The sequence below is a fragment of the Malania oleifera genome, chromosome 8, assembly GCF_029873635.1.
Source record: "Malania oleifera isolate guangnan ecotype guangnan chromosome 8, ASM2987363v1, whole genome shotgun sequence".
NCBI lineage: Eukaryota > Viridiplantae > Streptophyta > Magnoliopsida > Santalales > Ximeniaceae > Malania > Malania oleifera.
Window position 1 is genome coordinate 13,280,370 of NC_080424.1, and position 5,129 is coordinate 13,285,498.

The window sequence follows — 5,129 nt, forward strand, 5'->3', positions numbered from 1 at the left end:
GTCTGTGTACCTGATATACTTCTCAAAAGATATATACGTAGCAAAAAACATAAACATCCATCAAACTATTACCAGAGTTCTAATTGCTTGATAGATACATTCAACTATTCCAACATCCATATACAATACTGTATAATACTCGACGCATCCTCGAGTCTTACAACATTTTACAAGTTCTGAAAACCTAAAACATAACCTACAAAATCGAGCTCATGGAGACGCTCACTCAAAAACAGATCGCTACCCTACCCCAATCCTTGCTAATCTCAACCTCGATAAGGACCTGAAAAGACAGTTTGTATGATAGGGTGAGACACCTCTCAGTAAGGGACGATTAAGCTAATAAAAGTGTGTGACCAGCATGCTTTATATGCTTAACAAAAACATAAACATATATAATCATCGTTTCTATAATTGTAAAATACGTAGCCCATTTTCATCATATGAACAACCCCATAGTATATAACAACAATTACATAAATGTACAGATATGCAGGATAGGATACATCCTCAAAATCTATACCATGTATAAATCCCCACATTCGGGGTTGACCGCCCCTACTATCTCAATACAGCCTGGGTACACAATCAAGAGGCAAACTCACCCTAAGACCACCTTTTCTGTCTCAATATAGCCTGGGTTCATATAGATCAAAAGTATGGTGCCCTCACTGGCAACAAATCCGTGCCTACACTATCAGTCCCCAGGGTTCCTAAATCTTATCGTGCAATTTAACTAATTTAAACACTCTTTTGAAATCATTTCAAAAAACACATCATTACGTGAAATCCGACCCGTAGCCGTCAAATAAACTTCCTGCATTTTCATAACAATTCCAGTATTTCACAACATCAACACCTGCCATATAGTTTTCCACATTTGAAAATAACCCAAAAGTAAATATAAACAGTTAATATCACAGTACGGGTTTTAAACAAAGAAAACAACATTTTCCAATCGGTGAAAAGGTCCAGAAGGACAAGTACAATATTCTAAAAATATAACATTTGAATTTGACTGGTTGGTTTTGAAAATAAAGCTGGTTTACCGAATCGGGGCTCGAAAACCCTAAAGCCTCCGTAACTCGATACCTAAAAGTTATTTCAACACTTCAATCGATTCATATTGTATAAATCACTGTATTAATATAACCCCCATACTTGCATGTGAATCAGAGTCCAAAACGACTCGGAACTCAAGCCCTAGCTTTCCGAACCCCGAACCTAAACGGTTCAAAACAACGGCACGAAAATCTTGAAACCTAATACTCGAAGAACAACACTTAAGAATAATCTAGTATACTACAAATCTACCGAACCAAAAGCAAAAACCAACCCTTACCTCAATTTTTAGGAAAAGCTCAGAAATCTCCGAAATGAAATTTTGATATGTAGAACTTGTAGAGATTCCTTCCCTGATCCACGTAGCAACGTCGGCTCGTCGATTCCAACAACACACGGCCCAAAAATCTTAGAGAGAGAGAGAGAGAATGAGAGTTTACAAAGAAAAACCTAACTTAGCTTTTAAGTAATCAAAATAAATATCTCCTCCAAGATATTTATATTTATATATATATATATATATATATCTCAAAATATGTCCTTTTAAAATATTTTCTCCAAAATATCTCCTCCAAAATATCTCTTTATTTATTATATATATATTATCGGGTTACTACACGTTGGGCTTGATTTGACCTAGCCATGCACTAATGAGGATGACAGCTTAGGGTTTTCTCGAAGAGGGGCAGAGGTCTTCTTTGCAGAAGGCAACGCTGAAGAAAAAAGAGAAAGAGATGAACAGCAGTGAGAGAGTGGCTAGGTGGCACAGAAAAAAATAATAATAATCATTAGAGGAATAGGAAGGCAAGCACGACAGTTGTGCTTTGTGTGTTCGTTGCACACGACGGCTGCTCTGTGTGTTGATTTTTTTTCCATTCCCATGAGAAAAGAAAATATGGTGAATTCGTTTATGTGGACTTTAATTTTCGGCACAAACTAATTTTCTTATTTCTAGGAAAATGATGTAATCTGGTTTCAAACTATGCTTTCTTTTCTATGCTAATCTGAAATAATTTTCTTCTATGTTTGTATGATTTATTCAGAGCTATTGCTTTTAATTAACAGGCCATTAATTAAATGATTTTGATCTTATGATTTTCTACCGAAAGGGGCAATTATAGGATAGATATTAGATGTTTCAGCATAGGTAAATATAGAGATCGAAAGACTTGTATGAACCTATGTAGTATTAAAATCGTGGGTCTTATTGTGTTCTTACTTTATTAATTTGCATACTCTTATGTTAAATAATGAACAAAAATAGTTTCCAATTGACTATCAAAAGAGACTTTTGGGAAGAATTGGAGATTTTCTAACAAACAGAGAAAATGAAATCTTATTAGCTAGATTAGTAAATCATAGTAGAAGTTTTCTTTCTCATTAATTTGATACTTGGCAAACAGTTTTATTTTCCTTTAAATAGTTTCTTTAAAGTGATTTTATTTCAATTTGCACTTACAAAACTCTTAGTTTCTTTCTAAATAAAGTCAAGATTAGTATAATTTCGGTACTTGTCAAAAGTAAGTTACCAATTCCTGAGGACAATACTCTTCTCATCATTTTACTATAAAACTACAATACTATGCACTTGTAGTTTTGCACCGATCAAGTTTTTGGCGCCGTTGCCGGGGATTGATTTCTTCTTATTTTTTCCAATATCGATATAAAGTAATCTTGGTTTTAAATTAGATTTTATTTTTTAAAATTTTTATTTATTTAATTTTCTTTTTATTTTTATTTTTATTTTAGGTGTGCTGTTGATGTTGAATGCACCATGCTAGAACATGTGACATTACTCTTTTTGATCTGGGGATTGAAAGAACTCTCAGAGCACTAAGAAAGAAGAAGGTACTAGCCATAGAGAACAGACAAGAGAATGTGTAGCCACGCACCTTGAAGGATTTTGTACGGCCAGTTGTGAATGACAACTACTCGGGTATTAGACATTAGACCATTAATGCCAACAACTTTGAGCTCAAACCTGCCTTGATTAGCATGGTGCAACAAGCCCAATTCAGCGGATCACACTTGATGATCCCAATATTCATTTGGCGATATTTTTGGAGATTTGCGACACTGTAAAGATCAATGGTGTTACTGAAGACACCATTAGACTGAGATTGTTCCATTTTTATTTGAGGGACAAGGCAAGAGGTTGACTATAATCTCTACAACCGGGAAGTATCACTAGGTGGCAGGACATGGCAGAAAAGTTTCTAGCTAAATTCTTTCCACTTGCAAAAATAGCCTAACTCAGGAGTGAGATTGGTCAATTAAGGAAAAATGATTTTGACTCACTCTATGAAGTTTGGGAAAGGTATAAAGATTTGATTCAACGCTGCCCACAACATGGATTGTCGGATTGGTTGCAAATTCAGATGTTTCATAATGAGTTAAATGGGCAAACTTGAACTTTAGTTGACGCTGCATCTGGGGGAACTTTGATGTTAAAGACAGCTGAGGGTGTTACTTCTCTTTTGGAAGAAATGGCCTCAAATAACTATCAATGGTCAATTGAAAGAACTATGGCTAAGAGAGTTGCTAAGATTCATGACTTGGAGTTGTTTGCTGCCCTTTCAGCTCAAGTTGCTTCTCTATCCCATCAGATTTCAACTTTGACAACCCAAAGGATACCATAAGGTGTAGAATATGTGGTAGCTACAAGTAGGACAGATCCGAGCAATGAAGCGATTCAAGAACAAGTTCAATACATCAACAATCTGAACTACAACTATCGTGGTAATCTTATGCCACAATATTACCATCTAGGGCTTCGAAATCATGAGAATTTATCTTATGGAAATACAAGGAATGTGCTACAACCTCCTCCAAGACTTGGTAGTCAACAAAGCAAGAAGAAGATGTCACTTGAGGATGCCATGGTATCATTTGTTGAGGAGACAAAAGCAAGGTTTAAAAAGATTGATTCACGATTGGATAACATTGAGACTCATTGTAGCAATATGGGAGCCACTATGAAGAATCTTGAAATGCAAATTGGGCAACTGGCCACAACCATAAATTCTAAACAAAGAGGAACTTTTCCTAACAACACAGAAGTGAATCCAAAGGAACAATGCAAGGCCATCACACTTAGGAATGGAAGAGAAATTGAGAGATTGCCATCAAAGGAAACCATGTCCACACCTACAGCTGAAAGTAATGGCTAAAGCAAGAATAAAGTGGAAGAAGAGGAGAATGTGGATGATACACCAAGAGAGACGAACATGCTTTTAGCAATTTCATTTCCTGACGATCCTCCTATTCTCTCTACTCTACTTCCTTATCCTCAACGTTTTAAAAAAAAAAATTAGATAACCAGTTTTCTAAGTTTTTGGATATTTTAAATAAAATTCACATAAACATTCCTTTTGCAGATGCCTTGGAACAAATGTCAAACTATGTCAAATTCCCGAAGGACATCTTTTCCAAGAAAAGAAGGTTGGAGGAGTTCGAAACAGTGAAGCCTAATAAAGAATGCAGTGCAATTCTTCAAGAAAAATTACCTCAAAAATTAAAAGATCCAGGGAGTATCACTTTGCCTTGCGCTATTGGAAATTCATTTTTTGATAAAGTTTTATGTGATCTTGGAGCTAGCATTAATCTTATGTCACTTTCTGTTTGCGGGAAATTGGGACTTGGAGAGATGAAACAAACAACAATTTCTTTGCAACTAGCAAACCGATCCATCAAGTATCCACATGGAATCATAGAAGACGTATTGGTAAAGGTGGACAAATTCATTTTTCCTGCTGATTTTGTGGTGTTAGATATGGAGGAAGACCAAGAAGTCCCACTAATTCTTGGTTAACCATTCTTGTCCATTGGAAGGGCTTCAATTGATGTTCAAAAGGGTGAGCTAACATTAAGAGTAAACAAGGAAGATGTCATGTTCAACATCTACCAAGCCATGAGATTCCCAGAAGATCCAAGCACTTGCTTTCAGGTAGATGTCTTTCAGCAATGTGTAGAAGAAGCCTTTCAAGAAGATGTACCAGCCGATCACTTAGAACAATGTATCACCACTTCATCTCATGCTTATGATTGTTATATCTCTGCTGTTTGTG

The 5,129-nt window shown here is 35.8% G+C and overlaps 1 non-coding gene across 1 annotated transcript; it reads right to left on the reverse strand.

Moving 5' to 3' along the window:
• Nucleotides 1–3,311: 3,311 nt before the first annotated feature.
• Nucleotides 3,312–3,418, reverse strand: LOC131163166 (small nucleolar RNA R71). The gene has a single exon (XR_009138944.1). It is a non-coding gene; the product is annotated as a small nucleolar RNA R71 (small nucleolar RNA).
• Nucleotides 3,419–5,129: the final 1,711 nt, after the last annotated feature.